At 46.2% G+C, this 27247-nt stretch overlaps 1 long non-coding RNA gene across 1 annotated transcript in view; it reads right to left on the reverse strand.

Annotated features, from left to right (window-relative positions):
- Positions 1-27247, reverse strand: part of LOC134929272 (uncharacterized) — an 85575-nt gene that overhangs the window by 30314 nt on the left and 28014 nt on the right. Inside the window, exon 2 of the long non-coding RNA XR_010178434.1 lies at positions 24063-24187. This is a non-coding gene — a long non-coding RNA (uncharacterized LOC134929272). The remainder of the gene's footprint in view (positions 1-24062; positions 24188-27247) is intronic.

Genomic DNA, 27247 nt, shown 5'->3' on the forward strand with positions numbered 1-27247 from the left:
CAAACAAACGACATGACATGTCGACCGCATGGCTGACACAAACTCGCTCAAAGTCACCCCAAACCAAAAAGCATCCCTGCACATGCTGGAGGTACACCAGTGCTAAAATAGGAGCAAAAAAACATGTTTGGCAAACAAACGACATGACATGTCGACCGCATGGCTGACACAAACTCGCTCAAAGTCACCCCAAACAAGCAAAAAAGCATCCCTGCACATGCTGGAGGTACACCAGTGCTAAAATAGGAGCAATAAAACATGTTTGGCAAACAAACGACATGACATGTCGACCGCATGGATACCGACTTTCTCTAAATTCACCCCAAACAAGCCAAAAAGCATCCCTGCACATGCTGGAGGTACACCAATGCAAAAGCATGACCCAAAAAGTCATTTTATGAAGGGAAAAAAAAACGTGAAAAACTACCCCAAAACACAAAACTCCCCAAAAAAATACAGCAATACAAGCAGGAGCTATACACATACCTGCACACATATATATACATACCCCAAACACCCCAAAGCAACGCCACATGTACACGGCAACCCCCACTACACAAACACATACATGCAACACCAGACCCACATGTGGTACTTACCTAAAAATGTAGAAATCGCTCCAAAAACGACTCTCCTCCGGGGTAACAGGTATCCTCTTGTCTGTCCTGGATTAAAGCCTGCTGGGTGTCCAAACGATACCACAGCAAACAACCAATTTGCTAGCTCTGCACCTCCACACACCTCTCTGCAGGTTCACAAAATGGCTGCTGAACACGCAGCAAACAAGCCCTAATAAAGGGCTCAAAACGGCGGGAAGTCGAATTCAGGACGCCCACTACTCGACGATTGGTCCGTTATTCGACAAGGGGAGTGTCGAATGCGTTTTGTGTTGAATATGTTGAATTCATGGTCCCGGCGGGAGGGCTGCGGCTGTCGAATACAGTAGAGATGAGCGCCTGAAATTTTTCGGGTTTTGTGTTTTGGTTTTGGGTTCGGTTCCGCGGCCGTGTTTTGGGTTCGAACGCGTTTTGGCAAAACCTCACCGAATTATTTTTGTCGGATTCGGGTGTGTTTTGGATTCGGGTGTTTTTTTCCAAAAACACTAAAAAACAGCTTAAATCATAGAATTTGGGGGTCATTTTGATCCCAAAGTATTATTAACCTCAAAAACCATAATTTACACTCATTTTCAGTCTATTCTGAATACCTCACACCTCACAATATTATTTTTAGTCCTAAAATTTGCACCGAGGTCGCTGTGTGAGTAAGATAAGCGACCCTAGTGGCCGACACAAACACCGGGCCCATCTAGGAGTGGCACTGCAGTGTCACGCAGGATGTCCCTTCCAAAAAACCCTCCCCAAACAGCACATGACGCAAAGAAAAAAAGAGGCGCAATGAGGTAGCTGTGTGAGTAAGATTAGCGACCCTAGTGGCCGACACAAACACCGGGCCCATCTAGGAGTGGCACTGCAGTGTCACGCAGGATGGCCCTTCCAAAAAACCCTCCCCAAACAGCACATGACGCAAAGAAAAAAAGAGGCGCAATGAGGTAGCTGTGTGAGTAAGATTAGCGACCCTAGTGGCCGACACAAACACCGGGCCCATCTAGGAGTGGCACTGCAGTGTCACGCAGGATGGCCCTTCCAAAAAACCCTCCCCAAACAGCACATGACGCAAAGAAAAAAAGAGGCGCAATGAGGTAGCTGACTGTGTGAGTAAGATTAGCGACCCTAGTGGCCGACACAAACACCGGGCCCATCTAGGAGTGGCACTGCAGTGTCACGCAGGATGTCCCTTCCAAAAAACCCTCCCCAAACAGCACATGACGCAAAGAAAAAAAGAGGCGCAATGAGGTAGCTGTGTGAGTAAGATTAGCGACCCTAGTGGCCGACACAAACACCGGGCCCATCTAGGAGTGGCACTGCAGTGTCACGCAGGATGTCCCTTCCAAAAAACCCTCCCCAATCAGCACATGATGCAAAGAAAAAGAAAAGAAAAAAGAGGTGCAAGATGGAATTATCCTTGGGCCCTCCCACCCACCCTTATGTTGTATAAACAAAACAGGACATGCACACTTTAACCAACCCATCATTTCAGTGACAGGGTCTGCCACACGACTGTGACTGATATGACGGGTTGGTTTGGACCCCCCCCAAAAAAGAAGCAATTAATCTCTCCTTGCACAAACTGGCTCTACAGAGGCAAGATGTCCACCTCATCTTCACCCTCCGATATATCACCGTGTACATCCCCCTCCTCACAGATTATCAATTCGTCCCCACTGGAATCCACCATCTCAGCTCCCTGTGTACTTTGTGGAGGCAATTGCTGCTGGTCAATGTCTCCGCGGAGGAATTGATTATAATTCATTTTAATGAACATCATCTTCTCCACATTTTCTGGATGTAACCTCGTACGCCGATTGCTGACAAGGTGAGCGGCGGCACTAAACACTCTTTCGGAGTACACACTTGTGGGAGGGCAACTTAGGTAGAATAAAGCCAGTTTGTGCAAGGGCCTCCAAATTGCCTCTTTTTCCTGCCAGTATAAGTACGGACTGTGTGACGTGCCTACTTGGATGCGGTCACTCATATAATCCTCCACCATTCTATCAATGTTGAGAGAATCATATGCAGTGACAGTAGACGACATGTCCGTAATCGTTGGCAGGTCCTTCAGTCCGGACCAGATGTCAGCATCAGCAGTCGCTCCAGACTGCCCTGCATCACCGCCAGCGGGTGGGCTCGGAATTCTGAGCCTTTTCCTCGCACCCCCAGTTGCGGGAGAATGTGAAGGAGGAGATGTTGACAGGTCGCGTTCCGCTTGACTTGACAATTTTGTCACCAGCAGGTCTTTCAACCCCAGCAGACCTGTGTCTGCCGGAAAGAGAGATCCAAGGTAGGCTTTAAATCTAGGATCGAGCACGGTGGCCAAAATGTAGTGCTCTGATTTCAACAGATTGACCACCCGTGAATCCTTGTTAAGCGAATTAAGGGCTGCATCCACAAGTCCCACATGCCTAGCGGAATCGCTCCGTGTTAGCTCCTTCTTCAATGCCTCCAGCTTCTTCTGCAAAAGCCTGATGAGGGGAATGACCTGACTCAGGCTGGCAGTGTCTGAACTGACTTCACGTGTGGCAAGTTCAAAGGGCATCAGAACCTTGCACAACGTTGAAATCATTCTCCACTGCACTTGAGACAGGTGCATTCCATCTCCTATATCGTGCTCAATTGTATAGGCTTGAATGGCCTTTTGCTGCTCCTCCAACCTCTGAAGCATATAGAGGGTTGAATTCCACCTCGTTACCACTTCTTGCTTCAGATGATGGCAGGGCAGGTTCAGTAGTTTTTGGTGGTGCTCCAGTCTTCTGTACGTGGTGCCTGTACGCCGAAAGTGTCCCGCAATTTTTCTGGCCACCGACAGCATCTCTTGCACGCCCCTGTCGTTTTTTAAAAAATTCTGCACCACCAAATTCAAGGTATGTGCAAAACATGGGACGTGCTGGAATTTGCCCATATTTAATGCACACACAATATTGCTGGCGTTGTCCGATGCCACAAATCCACAGGAGAGTCCAATTGGGGTAAGCCATTCCGCGATGATCTTCCTCAGTTGCCGTAAGAGGTTTTCAGCTGTGTGCGTATTCTGGAAAGCGGTGATACAAAGCGTAGCCTGCCTAGGAAAGAGTTGGCGTTTGCGAGATGCTGCTACTGGTGCCGCCGCTGCTGTTCTTGCGGCGGGAGTCCATACATCTACCCAGTGGGCTGTCACAGTCATATAGTCCTGACCCTGCCCTGCTCCACTTGTCCACATGTCCGTGGTTAAGTGGACATTGGGTACAACTGCATTTTTTAGGAGACTGGTGAGTCTTTTTCTGACGTCCGTGTACATTCTCGGTATCGCCTGCCTAGAGAAGTGGAACCTAGATGGTATTTGGTAACGGGGGCACACTGCCTCAATAAATTGTCTAGTTCCCTGTGAACTAACGGCGGATACCGGACGCACGTCTAACACCAACATAGTTGTCAAGGACTCAGTTATCCGCTTTGCAGTAGGATGACTGCTGTGATATTTCATCTTCCTCGCAAAGGACTGTTGAACAGTCAATTGCTTACTGGAAGTAGTACAAGTGGGCTTACGACTTCCCCTCTGGGATGACCATCGACTCCCAGCGGCAACAACAGCAGCGCCAGCAGCAGTAGGCGTTACACGCAAGGATGCATCGGAGGAATCCCAGGCAGGAGAGGACTCGTCAGACTTGCCAGTGACATGGCCTGCAGGACTATTGGCATTCCTGGGGAAGGAGGAAATTGACACTGAGGGAGTTGGTGGGGTGGTTTGCGTGAGCTTGGTTACAAGAGGAAGGGATTTACTGGTCAGTGGACTGCTTCCGCTGTCACCCAAAGTTTTTGAACTTGTCACTGACTTATTATGAATGCGCTGCAGGTGACGTATAAGGGAGGATGTTCCGAGGTGGTTAACGTCCTTACCCCTACTTATTACAGCTTGACAAAGGGAACACACGGCTTGACACCTGTTGTCCGCATTTCTGGTGAAATACCTCCACACCGAAGAGCTGATTTTTTTGGTATTTTCACCTGGCATGTCAACGGCCATATTCCTCCCACGGACAACAGGTGTCTCCCCGGGTGCCTGACTTAAACAAACCACCTCACCATCAGAATCCTCCTGGTCAATTTCCTCCCCAGCGCCAGCAACACCCATATCCTCCTCATCCTGGTGTACTTCAACACTGACATCTTCAATCTGACTATCAGGAACTGGACTGCGGGTGCTCCTTCCAGCACTTGCAGGGGGCATGCAAATAGTGGAAGGCGCATGCTCTTCACGTCCAGTGTTGGGAAGGTCAGGCATCGCAAACGACACAATTGGACTCTCCTTGTGGATTTGGGATTTCAAAGAACGCACAGTTCTTTGCGGTGCTTTTGCCAGCTTGAGTCTTTTCAGTTTTCTAGCGAGAGGCTGAGTGCTTCCATCCTCATGTGAAGCTGAACCACTAGCCATGAACATAGGCCAGGGCCTCAGCCGTTCCTTGCCACTCCGTGTGGTAAATGGCATATTGGCAAGTTTACGCTTCTCCTCCGACAATTTTATTTTAGGTTTTGGAGTCCTTTTTTTTCTGATATTTGGTGTTTTGGATTTGACATGCTCTGTACTATGACATTGGGCATCGGCCTTGGCAGACGACGTTGCTGGCATTTCATCGTCTCGGCCATGACTAGTGGCAGCAGCTTCAGCACGAGGTGGAAGTGGATCTTGATCTTTCCCTAATTTTGGAACCTCAACTTTTTTGTTCTCCATATTTTATAGGCAGAACTAAAAGGCACCTCAGGTAAACAATGGAGATGGATGGATTGGATACTAGTATACAATTATGGACGGACTGCCACGGTTAGGTGGTATAAAAAAACCACGGTTAGGTGGTATATATTATAATAATAATACAATTATGGATGGACGGACTGCCTGCCGACTGCCGACACAGAGGTAGCCACAGCCGTGAACTACCGCACTGTACACTGGTTGATAAAGAGATAGTAGTATACTCGTAACAACTAGTATGACACTATGACGACGGTATAAAGAATGAAAAAAAAACCACGGTTAGGTGGTATATATTATAATAATAATACAATTATGGATGGACGGACTGCCTGCCGACTGCCGACACAGAGGTAGCCACAGCCGTGAACTACCGCACTGTACACTGGTTGATAAAGAGATAGTAGTATACTCGTAACAACTAGTATGACACTATGACGACGGTATAAAGAATGAAAAAAAAACCACGGTTAGGTGGTATATATTATAATAATAATACAATTATGGATGGACGGACTGCCTGCCGACTGCCGACACAGAGGTAGCCACAGCCGTGAACTACCGCACTGTACACTGGTTGATAAAGAGATAGTAGTATACTCGTAACAACTAGTATGACACTATGACGACGGTATAAAGAATGAAAAAAAAACCACGGTTAGGTGGTATATATTATAATAATAATACAATTATGGATGGACGGACTGCCTGCCGACTGCCGACACAGAGGTAGCCACAGCCGTGAACTACCGCACTGTACACTGGTTGATAAAGAGATAGTAGTATACTCGTAACAACTAGTATGACACTATGACGACGGTATAAAGAATGAAAAAAAAACCACGGTTAGGTGGTATATATTATAATAATAATACAATTATGGATGGACGGACTGCCTGCCGACTGCCGACACAGAGGTAGCCACAGCCGTGAACTACCGCACTGTACACTGGTTGATAAAGAGATAGTAGTATACTCGTAACAACTAGTATGACACTATGACGACGGTATAAAGAATGAAAAAAAAACCACGGTTAGGTGGTATATATTATAATAATAATACAATTATGGATGGACGGACTGCCTGCCGACTGCCGACACAGAGGTAGCCACAGCCGTGAACTACCGCACTGTACACTGGTTGATAAAGAGATAGTAGTATACTCGTAACAACTAGTATGACACTATGACGACGGTATAAAGAATGAAAAAAAAACCACGGTTAGGTGGTATATATTATAATAATAATACAATTATGGATGGACGGACTGCCTGCCGACTGCCGACACAGAGGTAGCCACAGCCGTGAACTACCGCACTGTACACTGGTTGATAAAGAGATAGTAGTATACTCGTAACAACTAGTATGACACTATGACGACGGTATAAAGAATGCAAAAAAAACCACAGTTAGGTGGTATATATTATAATAATAATACAATTATGGATGGACGGACTGCCTGCCGACTGCCGACACAGAGGTAGCCACAGCCGTGAACTACCGCACTGTACACTGGTTGATAAAGAGATAGTAGTATACTCGTAACAACTAGTATGACACTATGACGGTATAAAGAATGAAAAAAAAACCACGGTTAGGTGGTATATATTATAATAATAATACAATTATGGATGGACGGACTGCCTGCCGACTGCCGACACAGAGGTAGCCACAGCCGTGAACTACCGCACTGTACACTGGTTGATAAAGAGATAGTAGTATACTCGTAACAATTAGGATGACACTATGACGGTATAAAGAATGAAAAAAAAACCACGGTTAGGTGGTAGGTATATAATAATAAATAATACAATTCTGGTCGGACGGACTGCCTGCCGTGTGCCGACACAGAGGTAGCCACAGCCGTGAACTACCGCACTGTACACTGGTTGATAAAGAGATAGTAGTATACTCGTAACAATTAGGATGACACTATGACGGTATAAAGAATGAAAAAAAAACCACGGTTAGGTGGTAGGTATATAATAATAAATAATACAATTCTGGTCGGACGGACTGCCTGCCGTGTGCCGACACAGAGGTAGCCACAGCCGTGAACTACCGCACTGTACACTGGTTGATGAAGAGATAGTAGTATACTCGTAACAATTAGGATGACACTATGACGGTATAAAGAATGAAAAAAAAACCACGGTTAGGTGGTAGGTATATAATAATAAATAATACAATTCTGGTCGGACGGACTGCCTGCCGTGTGCCGACACAGAGGTAGCCACAGCCGTGAACTACCGCACTGTACACTGGTTGATAAAGAGATAGTAGTATACTCGTAACAATTAGGATGACACTATGACGGTATAAAGAATGAAAAAAAAACCACGGTTAGGTGGTAGGTATATAATAATAAATAATACAATTCTGGTCGGACGGACTGCCTGCCGTGTGCCGACACAGAGGTAGCCACAGCCGTGAACTACCGCACTGTACACTGGTTGATAAAGAGATAGTAGTATACTCGTAACAATTAGGATGACACTATGACGGTATAAAGAATGAAAAAAAAACCACGGTTAGGTGGTAGGTATATAATAATAAATAATACAATTCTGGTCGGACGGACTGCCTGCCGTGTGCCGACACAGAGGTAGCCACAGCCGTGAACTACCGCACTGTACTGTGTCTGCTGCTAATATAGACTGGTTGATATTTAAAGAGATATTAGTAGTATACAACAATACTATACTGGTGGTCAGGCACTGGTCACCACTCCTGCAGCAAAAGTGTGCACTGTTAATTAATATAATTGTACTCCTGGCTCCTGCTAACAACCTGCAGTGCTCCCCAGTCTCCCCCACAATTAATTATAAGCTTTTAATTTATACATTGATGACTGTGCAGCACACTGGGCTGAGCTGAGTGCACACAGACTGAGTCACACTGTGTGACTGACTGTGCTGTGTATCGTTTTTTTTTTCAGGCAGAGAACGGATATAGCAGAGAGAAGTGAACGGATATATTATATTAAATAAAAGTTAACTAGCAACTGCACTGGTCACTGACTGTGGTAAACTAACTCTGTCTGCGACTCTGCACAATCTCTCTCTATCTAATCTATCTATCTCTATTCTAATGGAGAGGACGCCAGACACGTCCTCTCCCTATCAATCTCAATGCACGAGTGAAAATGGCGGCGACGCGCGGCTCCTTATATAGAATCCGAGTCTCGCGATAGAATCCGAGCCTCGCGAGAATCCGACAGCGTCATGATGACGTTCGGGCGCGCTCGGGTTAACCGAGCAAGGCGGGAAGATCCGAGTCGCTCGGACCCGTGGAAAAAAAAGTGAAGTTCGTGCGGGTTCGGATTCAAAGAAACCGAACCCGCTCATCTCTAGAATACAGTCGAATTTTACAACGGACGGAAAAAAGGCGCAAGTCGTCCGGTTTGCATATACCCCTAAATCACTTAAATGTGTGTTATGGAATGCATGCTCTTTTTGTAACAAATTAACATCCATCATGACTTCTTTATCACAAACAACCTCAAACCTCTAGCAATAGCAGAAATATGGCTCACACAACGAGATGCTGCCTACACTGTACTTTATTATAATGGTCTCTACTTCACACATCTCTAGGCCTGGAAACTATAAAGAAGATGGGAATGGAATATTACTGTCCCGATTTTTACATACAGTACACAGTTTGACCATAGGTTCCATCACTTACATTTAAATTTTTTGTAGTACAAGCTATCAGGATATTCACCCCATTCTCTCTGTATGTTACTATGATCATTGGCCTTCATTCCGAGTTGTTCGCTCGGTAATTTTTTTCGCATCGCAGCGATTTTCCGCTAATTGCGCATGCGCAATGTTCGCACTGCGACTGCGCCAAGTAAATTTGCTATGAAGATTGGTATTTTACTCACGGCATTACAAGGTTTTTTCTTCGTTCTGGAGATCGGAGTGTGATTGACAGGAAGTGGGTGTTTCTGGGCGGAAACTGGCCGTTTTATGGGAGTGTGTGAAAAAACGCTACCGTTTCTGGGAAAAACGCGGGAGTAGCTGGAGAAATGGAGGAGTGTCTGGGCGAACGCTGGGTGTGTTTGTGAAGTCAAACCAGGAACGACAAGCACTGAACTGATCGCACTGGAAGAGTAAGTATCGAGCTACTCAGAAACTGCATAGAGAAGTCTTTTCGCAATATTGTGAATCTTTCGTTCACAATTTTGATAAGCTAAGATTCACTCCCAGTAGGCGGCGGCTTAGCGTGTGCAAAGCTGCTAAAAGCAGCTTGCGAGCGAACAACTCGGAATGACCACCATTGTCCACTTTTTTCTTACCTGGCTCACTCACTTCTTATCTAAATAAGCTAAAATGTTATAATCCCAGATTCAATTTACAATAAGAAACCTGCATCGGTGGCTATGTGCCATTTCACAGCAGACGCCGAAGAGGGAGCACATCCACTAGACTGCCAGTGCATAATTAATAATAATAAATAATATTAACTGTGCACACGGAACACAGCACAATGCTCCTCCTAAAGGCAACATTAGTTATTTTTATTTCAATGCCACTATTTTATTGATTTAACCCTTTATTGGCGTGCCACCATTACTGTAATAAGTGTATCAGTGTGTAATGTTTCACATAAATATAAGTAGAGAGTCCACAGTCACATGTCAGTTTTTTAGAAAACAACAACTGTTGTGTGTTGCGTTCATTGGTATGGATAATGATAATGATCAGTCGAGAGAAGAGCAGGAGCAGCAACTAAATACTATTGCCGCAGCTGCTGGCATCAGTCATGACGATACTAGTCCTTCAACATCATCTAATAAAGCAGGTGCCCAAGGGCATTGAGGGTTTAAGACAGGGCATCTGAAATAAAAATACAATATTTAAAAAAAACACCTCTAATAAAAGGAAAATATTCTGCAGAAAAAAATGGTGAGTGGTGATTCTGCAACTGTCTTCTGCATCTCATGACCACAAACCCTTCTCATTCAGAGCGTAGAAGTGTTGTCAAAAAAATTAAACAGGAAAATCAGTTCTGGAAAAAACACTGAGGCGATATAACAAACTGTGTTCTCAAAAACATCACAAATCCCTGAGGAGAGTCTTGTGTGTCCATGGGAGAGATTCAATTGGGAGAGACGTTTAGCAAGGTAAAAAAACTTTGCTTACATTGTGCCCATTTTTAGATTACCACTGGCATGTGTGATCCCGATACCCATGTTATCAAATTAAAAAAAGGTTGCCAGGTTTTCAGTGCTGAAAACCCCATGGCGCAATAAAAATAAAAAAATACTCCCCTCTCCAGGGACTCAGGTGGTCTCCCATCCATCTTGAAAATGGGAAGTGGGCTTCTGGGAGTCCTGGGGGCTGCTGGGAGGCTCCAGGAATGCTGGGCAGGTGCTAGGGCTGCTGGGTGATGTAGTTCTCTCAGTCACCAGCTCTGGGGGGTTACACACACTCATAATTAGACACTCACAAACAGTCATACACACTTGCAAACACACAGCTCACATACTTTTTTAAATTTCCCACCCACAATTGAATCTCCCCCCAACCTTGAGCCCAACCTTTCCTATACTGTTCTCAGAGAAGCTTCCTTCCAACATTCCTGTACCCCCTGTACAGGATTCTACTGTGGAAGTGCAACAGGTTGAGGGGGATATTTGTGTAGCTCATGCCAGTGCTGATGAGGTTGTTTATGATGAAGATGAGGGTGTTGTTTGTGTAAGTCAGGCACCACTGGAAGTGCAGTCCTTACCCGTGATAAGAAGGGGGCTATTGTCATGCCTGGGCATAAAACCAAATAATCCACCACTTGTGTGTGGAATTATTTTTACCCAAATGCAGAAAACAGTAACTTATGCTAAAATATAACAAAAAGCTCCCTTCTCTCAACTAGCTCCCAGCACCTAGAATCTCCAAATATAGTTTTGCATCCAGGTTAAGGCTAGGTGACTGCTCCTCTATACAGAATTCCTCAGAAGAATCTTTCAGCACTGCTGCTGCTCAGGGTGTAATTCATCCCAGAAGGTGGACCAAGAAGACTACTAGAAGTTTAAAAGAACAGCTGACTGTGAAACAATCCTTTGCTAGATCAAGTAAGTATAACAGCCAGGGCCGGTGCAAGGTTTCTAGGCAAAACTTTAGCCTGCTCCCCTCTGCCCCCCCCCCCCCCCCCGTTCCCCTTCCCCATGCTTACACAGTGGTACGTGGTGGATGCCGTACATACAGGAGTCTGCAAATGTGGGGGTGAGGGCTAGCGGGCAACTTGCACGAGTCTGCAGGGGGGGGCAACATGTGGGAGTCTGCAATCGCGGGGGGGGGATGTGGGGGGGAGGGGATGCGGACAACATGCTAGAGTCTGCGAATGGGCGAGGTGCGGACACTATGTCCGATTCTGCAATCGCTTGGTCGGGGGCTGTGGGCAACAGGCGGGAATTTGCAATCGCGAGGGGGGGGGGGGATTGTGTTTTGCGGGCAACATGCCCAATTCTACAATCGCAGTATGTTGGGAGGGGGGGTGCGGGCAACAAGCGGGAGTTTGCAATTGCGAGGGAGGGAAAAGGAAACATCACAGAGTCTGCAATAGAAGGGAGGGTTGCGAGCAACATGCCTGATTCTACAATCGCGGTGTGGGGAGGGGGGGGGGGTATTTGTGGGCAACATGTGGGAGTCTGCAATCACGGGGGAGGGGTACCTGAGTCTGCCATCCAGGGGAGGGGGGAGACTGAAACATCCCAGAATCTGCAGTCGCGCCGGGGTGTGGGGGGCGGATTTGGTGGTGCCTGCTACATGCCCCCAACTCTGCAATTGTGGGGGTGTTGCGGGCAACAAGCTGGAGTCTGCAATCGGGGGGCGGAGGATTATTGGCGATTGGACATCATGCCGGAGAACGCAATTCGCAGGGAGGGTGAGGGAGAAAATCGTGCCCGGTCCGCAATCGTGGGGGGTGCAGGCATCATGCCCGAGTCTGCAATTCGCGCAGTGGGGGGGGTGTGTGTAGTGCGGGTATCATGCCCGTTTTCACAATCATGGGGGGATGCAGGCATCATGGCCAAGTCTGTAATTCGTGAGGAGGCAGGTGCAGGCATCATGCCTGAGCCTGTAATTCGTGGAGGGGTGTGGGCATCATGCCCGAGTGTCCGCAATTCGTGGGGGTGGGGGTTGGTTGCATGGGCATCCAGGGGCAAAGACAGGATTTGTGTGGAAGGGTTTCCGTGGGATATAGATATAATATACATCATGTATATATAGTAGTCGTTGTGCGGGCATCATTACCGAGTCCACAATTGCGGGGGAGAAGGGGTGCAGGCATCATGCCCGAGTCCGCAATTTGCAGGGCAGGGGTGCGGGCATCATGCGGGGGTTGCTGGCAGGGCCGGTGCTAGGGTGTTCAGCGCCCTCCTGCAAACTATACATTTTGCGCCCTCCTACAAATACAGATGTGGCCACTCTCATCCTACCAGCAAGCAGCCACATTGCGCTGATGACTAGCCACGGCAAGCTGCGTCCCATGCGCAGGAGTGTACACACCATGCGATCCTAATGATCGCGCGTGCATGAACACCTACAGGCACGCTTATTGTGGAAAACAAGTTGCATTTGCCACAATTAGCCTTTAAGCTGAGGCGGGATACATCTGTATGTCTGCTTCACATGTCCCTTCACTATGTTTCATAGGGGTCTATTCATGATGCAGTGTAAACAGTGTAGAAGTGAGCCAGTGGAGAAGTTGCCTATGGCAACCAATCAGTGTTGAGATAACATTTATAATGTGTATTCTATAAAATTATATAAGCTGATTGGTTGCCTTGGGCAACTTCTTCACTGACTTACTTCTCCACACTTTTCACTGCTTCATGAAAAGACCCACAGAAATGTGAAAAGAGAGAGAGGGTGATCGGGAGAGGGTTAGAGTCGGTGGGTGACAGGAAAGTCAGTAGGTAACAGGGAGACGGTGACAGGAGAGAGAGCGGACGGGAAAAGGATAACGGCAGGGAGAGGCATTGGGAGAAGGGCAGAGAGTGAAGCTAGGGACAGGCAGTGACCAGTGAGTGGAGGAAGGTGACAAGCAGAGGGTGAAAACAGAGGGTGACATGGAGAGGGTGAGAGTCACTGGGTGATATGGAGTGGGTGGGAGTCACTGGGTAACAAGCGAGGGAGGTGATGGGGAAATGGTGAGAATCAGCTGTCAACAGGAAGAGTGTAACAGAAGAGAGGTGACGGGGTGAGGGTAATACCCTTTTTACACCGCCAGCATATAACACGGGTTATTGCACATGAAGGTGCATAACCCGTGTTGCTGGCTGGTCTAAAAGGTTCGAGTTGGAATAATCCAGGTCGAGTGACCCAGTATTCCAACTGTGGTTTGCAGGGTTGAACACGTGTTCAACCCGGCAAACTGTGCAGTGTAAGCGGAAGCCGGGTCGCATCGCCCGGCTTCCCGTTTACAGTGAATGCGCGACCCCCGCCGAGTCACTGGCAACGTCACCAACCCGGCAATATGGCGGGTTGGTGAGTGCAGTGGGAAAGGGGGCTGATGCAGGGCGCAGCCGGGTAGCACCAGTGTCAGGCTCCCGGCTGCGACCCGCGCTGTTGGTCTAAAAGCGGTAAAAGAGTCAGTGAGTGATAGGGAGAGGGTGTCAGGAGAGAGGTGACGGGCGGGGAGAGGCAGTGGGTGATAGGCAGTGGGAAAGTGCATTCATTAAAAAATAAAAACACATTAATATGCCACTCCCCCACACAAATTTTTAACATACCCCCCTCCCCTGCACACATTAATATACCGTCCCCCCCTCCCCTGCACACATTAATATACCGCCCCCCCTCCCCTGCACACATTAATATACCATCCCCTCTCCCCTGCACACATTAATATACCATCCCCCTCCCCTGCACACATTAATATACCGTCCCCCCCTCCCCTGCACACATTAATATACCCCCCTCCCCAGCACACATTAATATACCACCCACCCTCTCCTGCACATATTAATATACCACCCACCCTCCCCTGCACACATTAATATACCCCCCTCCCCAGCACACATTAATATACCCCCCTCCCCAGCACACATTAATATACCACCCACCCTCTCCTGCACATATTAATATACCACCCACCCTCCCCTGCACACATTAATATACCCCCCTCCCCTGCACACATTAATATACCCCCCCAGCACACATTAATATACCACCCATCCTCCCCTGCACACATTAATAAACCCCCCTCCCCTGCACACATTAATATACCACCCACCCTCCCCTGCACACATTAATATACCCCCTCCCCTGCACACATTAATATACTCTCCCTCCCCACATTAATAAACCCCCCTCCCCTGCCCACATATACCCCCCCTCCACTGCACACATTAATATACCCCCCTCCCCTGCACACATTAATATACCCCCCCTCCACTGCACACATTAATATACCCCCCCTCCCCTGCACACATTAATATACCTCCAAACCTCCCCTCCCAGCACACACTAATATACCCCCCCCCCTCCCCTCCCCTCCCCTCCCCTCCCCTGCACACGGTAAATTTATCACTTTCCCTCTTGTATGAGCAGCAGAATGTACCTGAGTCTGTGCTCCCCCTTATAGTATGGCTGGCTGCTAGACCTGCTGGGCTGCTGCTCCTCACGTCTGAAGGTTCCTCCAGTGCAGTCACATGTGCACCAAGTGACTTCCTGTTCCTGTCCATGCAGGAAGTAAGCTCAGGCAGCAGAGCATTGGGAGGTAGCTGCTCGGCTTCTGTGTGAGCACACTGCAGTATGTGGCTTTTGATAATCTTCAGCGTGTTGTGCCGCCCTCCAGTGGCCGGCGCTCATAGGCAGCTGCCTAAAGCTGCCTAGTGGTAGCGCCGGCCCTGATAACAGCTGTAACCCAGTTGCACAGCAGGTCACTGATGCTATGACAGCTTTGCTAGTATTAAGTTGGAGTTTTTGAAGAAATTAAAGGGGCATGCAGGAGATGCTGTCAGTGGCCCGAAAAATTTTAGGATATTTTCGGCATTCAGCAGCTGCATGCAGAAGACTGCAGTGCCTGCAAGAACAGTTCAATTTGCCCTGCCACCAACTGAAGCAAGATGTAGTAACAAGGTGGAATTCAGAAAATTGAGGAACAGCAAAAAGCCATCCAAAACTACAAAACAGGGCATTAGGAGAGGAGAGGAACTGTACCATACTGCAGTGCAGAGGAGATTACTTTCCATGTTGTGCAAGATGCTGAAACCATTCGAAGTAGTCACCTGTGAAGTGAGTTCAGACACTAATATGGTGATTCCCCTAATTAGACTTTTGGAAAAGCAGCTAGAGAAATTGTATAAATTAAATTAAAGTCATTCCACTAAGTATGTCATACTTGCAGAATAAGTTCTTTATTGGATTCTCCAGGCTCCAAGAGTTGTCAATATCTTGAAATAGGATCAGTACAAAGAATATGGAGAATGTGCTTGATCCTAGGTTTAAGTCACACAGTACATTGGCCCTCATTCCGAGTTGTTCGCTCGTTCTTTTTCATCGCATCGCAGTGAAAATCCGCTTAGTACGCATGCGCAAAGTTCGCACTGCGACTGCGCCAAGTAACTTTACTATGAAGAAAGTATTTTTACTCACGGCTTTTTCTTCGCTCCGGCGATCGTAATGTGATTGACAGGAAATGGGTGTTACTGGGCGGAAACACGGCGTTTCAGGGGCGTGTGGCTGAAAACGCTACAGTTTCCGGAAAAAACGCAGGAGTGGCCGGAGAAACGGTGGGAGTGCCTGGGCGAACGCTGGGTGTGTTTGTGACGTCAACCAGGAACGACAAGCACTGAACTGATCGCACAGGCAGAGTAAGTCTGGAGCTACTCAGAAACTGCTAAGTAGTTAGTAATCGCAATATTGCGAATACATCGGTCGCAATTTTAAGAAGCTAAGATTCACTCCCAGTAGGCGGCGGCTTAGCGTGTGTAACTCTGCTAAATTCGCCTTGCGACCGATCAACTCGGAATGAGGGCCATTGTATATTTCTTTCCAACTGACCAAGATCTTAATAGTGATGTGCACCGGACATTTTTCGGGTTTTGTGTTTTGGTTTTGGATTCGGTTCCGCGGCCGTGTTTTGGATTCGGACGCGTTTTGGCAAAACCTCCCTGAAAATTTTTTGTCGGATTCGGGTGTGTTTTGGCTTCGGGTGTTTTTTTACAAAAAACCCTCAAAAACAGCTTAAATCATAGAATTTGGGGGTCATTTTGATCCCATAGTATTATTAACCTCAATAACCATAATTTCCACTCATTTTCAGTCTATTCTGAACACCTCACACCTCACAATATTATTTTTAGTCCTAAAATTTGCACCGAGGTCGCTGGATGGCTAAGCTAAGCGACACAAGTGGCCGACACAAACACCTGGCCCATCTAGGAGTGGCACTGCAGTGTCAGACAGGATGGCACTTCAAAAAAATAGTCCCCAAACAGCACATGATGCAAAGAAAAAAAGAGGCGCACCAAGGTCGCTGTGTGACTAAGCTAAGCGACACAAGTGGCCGACACAAACACCTGGCCCATCTAGGAGTGGCACTGCAGTGTCAGGCAGGATGGCACTTCAAAAAAATTGTCCCCAAACAGCACATGATGCAAAGAAAAAAAGAGGCGCACCAAGGTCGCTGTGTGACTAAGCTAAGCGACACAAGTGGCCGACACAAACACCTGGCCCATCTAGGAGTGGCACTGCAGTGTCAGGCAGGATGGCACTTCAAAAAAATAGTCCCCAAACAGCACATGATGCAAATAAAAAAAGAGGCGCACCAAGGTCGCTGTGTGACTAAGCTAAGCGACACAAGTGGCCGACACAAACACCTGGCCCATCTAGGAGTGGCACTGCAGTGTCAGGCAGGATGGCACTTCAAAAAATTTGTCCCCAAACAGCACATGATGCAAAGAAAAATGAAAAAAAAAAAAGAGGTGCAAAATGGAATTGTCCTTGGGCCCTCCCACCCACCCTTATGTTGTATAAACAGGACATGCACACTTTAACGAACCCATCATTTCTGCGACAGGGTCTGCCACACGACTGGGACTGAAATGACTGGTTGGTTTGGGCCCCCACCAAAAAAGAAGCAATCAATCTCTCCTTGCACAAACTGGCTCTACAGAGGCAAGATGTCCACCTCATCATCATCCTCCGATTCCTCACCCCTTTCACTGTGTACATCCCCCTCCTCACAGATTATTAATTCGTCCCCACTGGAATCCACCATGTCAGATCCCTGTGTACTTTCTGGAGGCAATTGCTGCTGGTGAATGTCTCCACGGAGGAATTGATTATAATTCATTTTGATGAACATCATCTTCTCCACATTTTCTGGAAGTAACCTCGTACGCCGATTGCTGACAAGGTGAGCGGCTACACTAAACACTCTATCGGAGTACACACTGGAGGGAGGGCAACTTAGGCAGAATAAAGCCAGTTTGTGCAAGGGCCTCCAAATTGCCTCTTTTTCCTGCCAGTATACGTACGGACTGTCTGACGTGCCTACTTGGATGTGGTCACTCATATAATCCTCCACCATTCTTTCAATGGTGAGAGAATCATATGCAGTGACAGTAGACGACATGTCAGTAATCGTTGGCAGGTCCTTCAGTCCGGACCAGATGTCAGCATTCGCTCCAGACTGCCCTGCATCACCGCCAGCGGGTGGGCTCGGAATTCTTAGCCTTTTCCTCGCACCCCCAGTTGTGGGAGAATGTGAAGGAGGATATGTTGACGGGTCACGTTCCGCTTGACTTGACAATTTTCTCACCAGCAGGTCTTTGAACCTCTGCAGACTTGTGTCTGCCGGAAAGAGAGATACAACGTAGGTTTTAAATCTAGGATCGAGCACGGTGGCCAAAATGTAGTGCTCTGATTTCAACAGATTGACCACCCGTGAATCCTGGTTAAGCGAATTAAGGGCTCCATCCACAAGTCCCACATGCCTAGCGGAACCGCTCTGTTTTAGCTCCTCCTTCAATGTCTCCAGCTTCTTCTGCAAAAGCCTGATGAGGGGATTGACCTGACTCAGGCTGGCAGTGTCTGAACTGACTTCACGTGTGGCAAGTTTAAAGGGTTGCAGAACCTTGCACAACGTTGAAATCATTCTCCACTGCGCTTGAGTCAGGTGCATTCCCCTCCTTGCCTTCGTAGGCAGATGTATAGGCTTGAATGGCCTTTTGCTGCTCCTCCATCCTCTGAAGCATATAGAGGGTTGTATTCCACCTCGTTACCACCTCTTGCTTCAGATGATGGCAGGGCAGGTTCAGGAATGTTTGGTGGTGCTCCAGTCTTTGGCACGCGGTGGCTGAATGCCGAAAGTGGCCCGCAATTCTTCGGGCCACTGACAGTATCTCTTGCACGCCCCTGTCGTTTTTTAAATAATTCTGCACCACCAAATTCAATGTATGTGCAAAACATGGGACGTGCTGGAATTTGCCCACATGTAATGCACGCACAATATTGCTGGCGTTGTCCGATGTCACAAATCCCCAGGAGAGTCCAATTGGGGTAAGCCATTCTGCGATGATGTTCCTCAGTTTCCGTAAGAGGTTGTCAGCTGTGTGCCTCTTCTGGAAAGCGGTGATACAAAGCGTAGCCTACCTAGGAACGAGTTGGCGTTTGCGAGATGCTGCTACTGGTGCCGCCGCTGCTGTTCTTGCTGCGGGAGGCAATACATCTACCCAGTGGGCTGTCACAGTCATATAGTCCTGAGTCTGCCCTGCTCCACTTGTCCACATGTCCGTGGTTAAGTGGACATTGGGTACAACTGCATTTTTTAGGACACTGGTGACTCTTTTTCTGATGTCTGTGTACATTTTCGGTATCACCTGCCTAGAGAAATGGAACCTAGATGGTATTTGGTACCGGGGACACAGTACCACAATCAAGTCTCTAGTTGCCTCTGAATTAACGGTAGATACCGGAACCACGTTTCTCACCGCCCAGGCTGCCAAGGCCTGAGTTATCCGCTTTGCAGCAGGATGACTGCTGTGATATTTCATCTTCCTCGCAAAGGACTGTTGGACAGTCAATTGGTTACTGGAAGTAATACAAGTGGTCTTCCGACTTCCCCTCTGGGATGACGATCGACTCCCAGCAGCAACAACAGCAGCGCCAGCAGCAGTAGGCGTTACACTCAAGGATGCATCGGAGGAATCCCAGGCAGGAGAGGACTCGTCAGACTTGCCAGTGACATGGCCTGCAGGACTATTGGATTTCCTGTGTAAGGTGGAAATTGACACTGAGGGAGTTGGTGGTGTGGTTTGCAGGAGCTTGGTTACAACAAGAGGAAGGGATTTAGTGGTCAGTGGACTGCTTCCGCTGTCATCCAAAGTTTTTGAATTTGTCACTGACTTATGATGAATGCGCTGCAGGTGACGTATAAGGGAGTATGTTCCGAGGTGGTTAACATCCTTACCCCTACTTATTACAGCTTGACAAAGGCAATACATGGCTTGACACCTGTTGGCCGCATTTGTGTTGAAATACTTCCACACCGAAGAGGTGATTTTTTTTGTATTTTGACCAGGCATGTCAATGGCCATATTCGTCCCACGGACAACAGGTGTCTCCCCGGGTGCCTGACTTAAACAAACCACCTCACCATCAGAATCCTCCTTGTCAATTTCCTCCCCAGCGCCAGCAACACCCATATCCTCCTCATCCTGGTGTACTTCAACAGTGACATCTTCAATTTGACTATCAGGAACTGGACTGCGGGTGCTCCTTCCAACACTTGCAGGGGTCGTGCAAATGGTGGAAGACGCAAGCTCTTCCCGTCCAGTGTTGGGAAGGTCAGGCATCGCAACCGACACAATTGGACTCTCCTTGGGGATTTGTGATTTAGAAGAACGCACAGTTCTTTGCTGTGCTTTTGCCAGCTTAAGTCTTTTCATTTTTCTAGCAAGAGGATAACTGCTTCCATCCTCATGTGAATCTGAACCACTAGCCATGAACATAGGCCAGGGCCTCAGCCGTTCCTTGCCACTCCGTGTCGTAAATGGCATATTGGCAAGTTTACGCTTCTCATCAGACGCTTTCAATTTTGATTTTTGAGTCATTTTACTGAACTTTTGTTTTTTGGATTTTACATGCTCTGTACTATGACATTGGGCATCGGCCTTGGCAGACGATGTTGATGGCATTTCATCGTCTCGGCCATGACTAGTGGCAGCAGCTTCAGCACGAGGTGGAAGTGGATCTTGATCTTTCCCTATTTTAACCTCCACATTTTTGTTCTCCATTTTTTAATGTGTGGAATTATATGCCAGTATCAATAGCAATGGCCTACTACTATATATACTGCGCACAACTGAAATGCACCACAGGTATGGATGGATAGTATACTTGACGACACAGAGGTAGGTACAGCAGTGGCCTACTGTACCGTAATGCTATATATTATATACTGGTGGTCAGCAAACTGTGCAAAACTGAAATGCACCACAGGCATGGATGGATAGTATACTTGATGACACAGAGGTAGGTACAGCAGTGGCCTACTGTACCGTAATGCTATATATTATATACTGGTGGTCAGCAAACTGTGCAAAACTGAAATGCACCACAGGTATGGATGGATAGTATACTTGACGACACAGAGGTAGGTACAGCAGTGGCCTACTGTACCGTAATGCTATATATTATATACTGGTGGTCAGCAAACTGTGCAAAACTGAAATGCACCACAGGTATGGATGGATAGTATACTTGACGACACAGAGGTAGGTACAGCAGTGGCCTACTGTACCGTAATGCTATATAATATATACTGGTGGGCAGTAAACTGTGCAAAACTGAAATGCACCACAGGTATGGATGGATAGTATACTTGACGACACAGAGGTAGGTACAGCAGTGGCCTACTGTACCGTAATGCTATATATTATATACTGGTGGTCAGCAAACTGTGCAAAACTGAAATGCACCACAGGCATGGATGGATAGTATACTTGATGACACAGAGGTAGGTACAGCAGTGGCCTACTGTACCGTAATGCTATATATTATATACTGGTGGTCAGCAAACTGTGCAAAACTGAAATGCACCACAGGTATGGATGGATAGTATACTTGACGACACAGAGGTAGGTACAGCAGTGGCCTACTGTACCGTAATGCTATATATTATATACTGGTGGTCAGCAAACTGTGCAAAACTGAAATGCACCACAGGTATGGATGGATAGTATACTTGACGACACAGAGGTAGGTACAGCAGTGGCCTACTGTACCGTAATGCTATATATTATATACTGGTGGTCAGCAAACTGTGCAAAACTGAAATGCACCACAGGTATGGATGGATAGTATACTTGACGACACAGAGGTAGGTACAGCAGTGGCCTACTGTACCGTAATGCTATATATTATATACTGGTGGTCAGCAAACTGTGCAAAACTGAAATGCACCACAGGTATGGATGGATAGTATACTTGACGACACAGAGGTAGGTACAGCAGTGGCCTTCTGTACCATACTCCTATATATTATATACTGGTGGTCAGCAAAATTATGCACTGTACTCCTACTATATACTACAATGCAGCACAGATATGGAGTGTTTTTCAGGCAGACAACGTATACTGGTGGTCACTGGTCAGCAAAACTCTGCACTGTACTCCTCCTATATAATACTGCTGGTCCCCAGTACCCACAATAAAGCAGTGTGAGCACAGATATATGCAGCACACTGAGCACAGATATGGAGTGTTTTTCTGGCAGACAACGTATACTGGTGGTCACTGTCAGCAAAACTCTGCACTGTACTCCTCCTATATAATACAGCTGCTCCCCAGTCCCCACAATTAAGCAGTGTGAGCACAGATATATGCAGCACACTGAGCACAGATATGGAGTGTTTTTCAGGCAGACAACGTATACTGGTGGTCACTGTCAGCAAAACTCTGCACTGTACTCTTCCTATATAATACAGCTGCTCCCCAGTCCCCACAATTAAGCAGTGTGAGCACAGATATATGCAGCACACTGAGCACAGATAATAAGGAGCGTTTTTTTCAGGCAGAGAACGGATAAAACTGGTGGTCACTGATCAGCAAAACTCTGCACTGTACTCCTCCTATATTAATAATACAGCTGCTCCCCAGTCCCCACAATTAAGATATAAGCAAGCACAAATATTTGCATCAACAATGAATAAACGGAGAGGACACCAGCCACGTCCTCTCCCTAACATTTCCAATGCACGAGTGAAAATGGCGGCGACGCGCGGCTGCTTATATAGAATCCGAATCTCGCGAGAATCCGACAGCGGGATGATGACGTTCGGGCACGCTCGGGTTAACCAAGCCATACGGGAGAATCCGAGTATGCCTCGGACCCGTGTAAAATGGGTGAAGTTCGGGGGGGTTCAGTTTCCGAGGAACCGAACCCGCTCATCACTAGATCTTAAGTGATGCAAAGTGATCCTAGTTAGCAAGTTGTTAGCTCAAGTGTTATATGACACAAAAATGTCTCCTCCTTCAGTTTCTCTTGCAAATGCTGCTGCTAGGAAAAAACTCAGATTTGCCAAGAGACCCAGTGGTGATTTTGACTTTCTGTTTGGGTCTAAAAAAAAAATCCCAAAATTGTTTACACTTCTACCATAACTCCTTCTAATATGGTCAACATAGGCATATCACAGAGACCCTTTGAGTACTGAAAGGAAAAAAAAGCAATTTGGAGGCCCTTGTACAAACTCTCTATGTATTCCTTGAGCTGCCCACACTCCAGTGTGCACTCAGAGTTTTGTCATCGACTGGCGAAGGAGGCTACTTATTCAAAATGTAGAAAAGATGATGTTCATTACAATGAACTGGAAATTCCATGAGGAAGACCGTTACCAACAATTATATCTAAGTACAGAGACTTCTGTGATGGTGTATTTCATTGGGGATGAATTACTATTGTGTACAGATTATGTATTGATGAGGATGAGGGATTGGATGAGGAGAGTGACCTCTTCCAGCTGTAGAGAGGATTAACAATACTGTTAGCATGCAATAAAGCATGTGTAATCCATCACATAAACCAAAGTTTCAGGGCAGTGGCGCCCCTTTTTCACGGTGCTAGAAAAAAAAAACCCTTGACAAAGGGGCACCACTGCCCCGAAACATTGGTTTAAGTGAAGGATTAAACACGCTTTATTGCAAGTATTAACCTCGCTGTCCCTGAGTTCCGCTGCTTGTTGGATGTGTTTACAATACTGTATATATATATATATATATATATATATATATAGAGTAATAAAGATTTGAGAGGCACTCCTCGGACTTATGAAATAAATCACACATCCACCATAGCTTTACAGGCAAGCTATGGTGGCTGTGTGATTTATTTGAAAAGTCCGACGAGTGCCTCTCAAATCTTTGTTACTGTGCATTGCGCCCTTGAGGTCCATGGGGGGGCACACAGGCAAACAGATCTTCTCATATGGAGTGCCGGTCAAGACAGTTGGAGTATATATATATATATATATATATAAAATTATATCTATCTATCTATCTATCTATCTATCTATCTATCTATCTATCTATCTATCTATATATTTATCCACCAAAGAATGAGGTGGCACTCGGAGACTGGTGCAAAACTGTTCGAACGTGTATTAAATCCACAGCATCATATATCAACGTTTCCGGGATGTGCTCCTCTTCATCAGGATACCAACAATTGCATAAAGTGAAAAATAAATACCCCCACTCACCCAACAGGAATCACCACCAAGGATCTCAGCAGAAACGCTGCCCCCATCTCCGGTGTACTCACTTCCGGGTTGCACACTTCCACTAGAAGTGACATCATGGGTCCGGCCATGTGACCATGGGGATCCTGCAATAGAAAACAGCAACATTTAGTCATAGCAACTGAGTAGAGGGAAACCCAGGATATCTCACCATTAAGTTTAAACCACTGGTATGAGATGATTCTCCAATTTTCACATGCTCCACCACCAATGCGTTTCGACTACAGTATTAGTCTTTTTCAAGGTCCCGGGTTTCCTTCTTCTCACATTTTTTGTTGTGCATTAAAACATCTGCACCACTGGCACTTTTGTGTACAAAGCTATATGTACTTTTTTTTTAATACAATGTTTTAACCTTTTAGTAAATAAATTGTGTGCAAATCCTCATCCATTTCATCGTTTTTGTGCTTAATACTAAGCCTAAACAAATGATTGGGGTACTGAGGATGACACATACAAGCACAGAAAGAAACCTTTACATGAAAGTATTATGCCTTCTGAAGGAAGCACTGATGTGAGCACCAAATGAGATGGATTTTTAGTATGAATGTATGGTGATCTATGAAAGTTTCAGATAAGTTTTCCGTGCGAAGAAAAGAAACCTTTATAAGCGTAATCCAGTATGTATGAATGTAAGCACATGTAAGCGGCATTTCATCACTGACACAAGGGTGAACCTATATGGATAAAAATTTCACCTCCCGGATCACTTATAGAACAGAAGCCTGGGTGGAAGTTACTCACCTTCTTTGAAGCATTCACAAGGAGCAAAACTGAAAATTTGTTTATATTGTGTTTTTTTCATATCATCCACTGAGACTGAACCCCCACATGGACTGCCCCCTGTGAAGTTGATGAACTTTAATGCACATGGGTAACAAATAGAACATTGTCTTTAAGTTTGAGCGCCACAATAGGGTCTTATCCAAATTTGTTTTTGTACATATTGCCAGGTGTGTGTGGTGACACATCAGGGTATTGGCAGCTATTGAGTGCACAGGAATATATCTGAAATCCCATTTCACACCCTGTGGTTTATCTGTAAAATTGACCATTAAATAAGAAATAATTACGAGACTATGTGAATTCTAGCAATAACAGAAAAAAATCCACATCAGGACCCATATACAGTACTTCTTGTTGTCTGTTATCAGCTGCCTTACTGCCTGCATCCCCTCTACATGTGGGATGCAGGTGTACAGGCTAGTAACATCAATAGCAGCCACAATGAGACCTGTATGAAGTGTCTCAATTTCCAAAAATTTCCTCAGAAGCTCATTAGAATCTTTCAGGTGAGTGAAAGTCTCCTGTACACAGGGTTGTAAGTAAATGTCCAAATATATGGCCAAAGACTCACACAGAGATCCCCTGGCTGAAATTATAGGTCTACCCGGGGGCCTCTGTGAGTCCTTATGTATTTTTGGTATTGTGTAAAACACTGGGACTGTCGGATTGGCATTATATAACTTCCGAAAGATCTCAGATGAAATTAGACCTTGGTCACAGCCTGACTGCAATATGACTTCAAGTTCCTTCTTATACTCTGTACTTGGGTCATGATCCAAACGACAAAATGTGCCAGTGTCATTTAAAAGATGGTTACATTTATCAACATAGTCCTGTGTGTTCTGAACAACCAGGGAACCACCCTTATCGGCCCCCGAAAAATAATGTCCTGCCTCTTGCTTAAAGATTTTAGAGCTAGATGTTCCTGCTTGGTTAAATTATTGAAAATATGGGGAGTCTCATCATGACCAGCTGCTTCTAAAAGCCTGTGGAAAGTCTTAATAGAGGCATTAGTAGACACTGGTTAAAATTTGGAGCTAGGACCCAGCTTTTGAATTCTTGCAGGTAAAGGGTCACCTGTATGTTTGTCAGTCTGTTTGGAAAAGTATCCCTTTAATTTCAGAGACCTATTTAATTTAAACATATCAAGTTTCCATTGGAAAGAATTTGGTTTACTCGTTGGCACAAACGATAACCCTTTGCTCAGCACCCTTACCTCCGCATCTGTTAATGGGCTTGATGAAAGATTAAATATTAATTCATCCTCTCCCTGAAGGGTCTCCCCCTTCTTCTGCCTCCTTGTCTGGCCACCACGTCTAGTACTCCTGCCTCTCGAGCAGTTGTTAATGCCGAGTCTGGACCCCAAAGGGTTATGTCTGGCAGAATTGGCCTGGGAGTTGCCAACATCATCTGAATCTCTGGCTGACATGGTAGTAAAACGAATTCCTTGAGTATGTCATCTAAATCTAGGGGCCTTACTTCGTGAGGGAAAATTTCCGGTATTCCCCAACCAAGTATAAACCCTGTGTTGGGCATAATCCTGCTGTACATTTTGTAATTTTTCACTCTTGTATTTGAGAAAATCCGCCCTATATATCTCCACCTGCTCTCCCAGGGAAGCAAGGCTCTGTTTTGTCTGATCAAGGGTCAGGAAAGCTCCATGCTGAGCCTCATAGTTAGCAATACTGATCATTGTCTCATTGTGACCACCAGGATCAAATCCATAGAGCACTTATGGTGATCCATCTTCTGCAGAAATAAATGTTATTTCTACCAATCGTGGGGACATTGTGGATTCTAAACCCTCTGGGTATCCGCTTAGCCCTGTAATAATCAGAGAGGGTTCAGCTATGTTATAAAAAGTCCAACTCCCTTTTCCTTAATTTCAGAAGTTCTCATAAGACATCCTCATTAGTAGTCACAGGAACACCATCAAAGGCTGAGTCTTTATTGAGGATACACTCTGCCTCCAGGTCAGAAAAACTGAGAGTTTCATAGTTGTCACATTGTAATTAAAAAGAGGTAATATCTTCCTTGGCTGCATGAGACTCTGCCATCATAGAATAGCTGCCGTTTAATGCATGTACAAGAAGTGTAACACACCCATAAAGTGAAAGTGCATATGTGCAGGTGCTTGTGCAGAAAGTGAGGTAGGTGGAAGCACAGTTAATTATGCCAGGTGTCATGAGTAGCAAACCAACTCTGCAGCATGTCGAAGAGCTATATATTCTCACCAAACTACCGGCACTCAGGTGGACTCCATGGGCTAACTTACTCCAGTGCCCTCCACTCGGGTATGGTAACAACCACTATATCCACCAAAGAATGAGGCGGCACTCAGAGACTGGTACAAAACTGTT

This window comes from Pseudophryne corroboree, chromosome 5 (assembly GCF_028390025.1).
Source record: "Pseudophryne corroboree isolate aPseCor3 chromosome 5, aPseCor3.hap2, whole genome shotgun sequence".
NCBI classification, from domain to species: Eukaryota; Metazoa; Chordata; class Amphibia; order Anura; family Myobatrachidae; genus Pseudophryne; species Pseudophryne corroboree.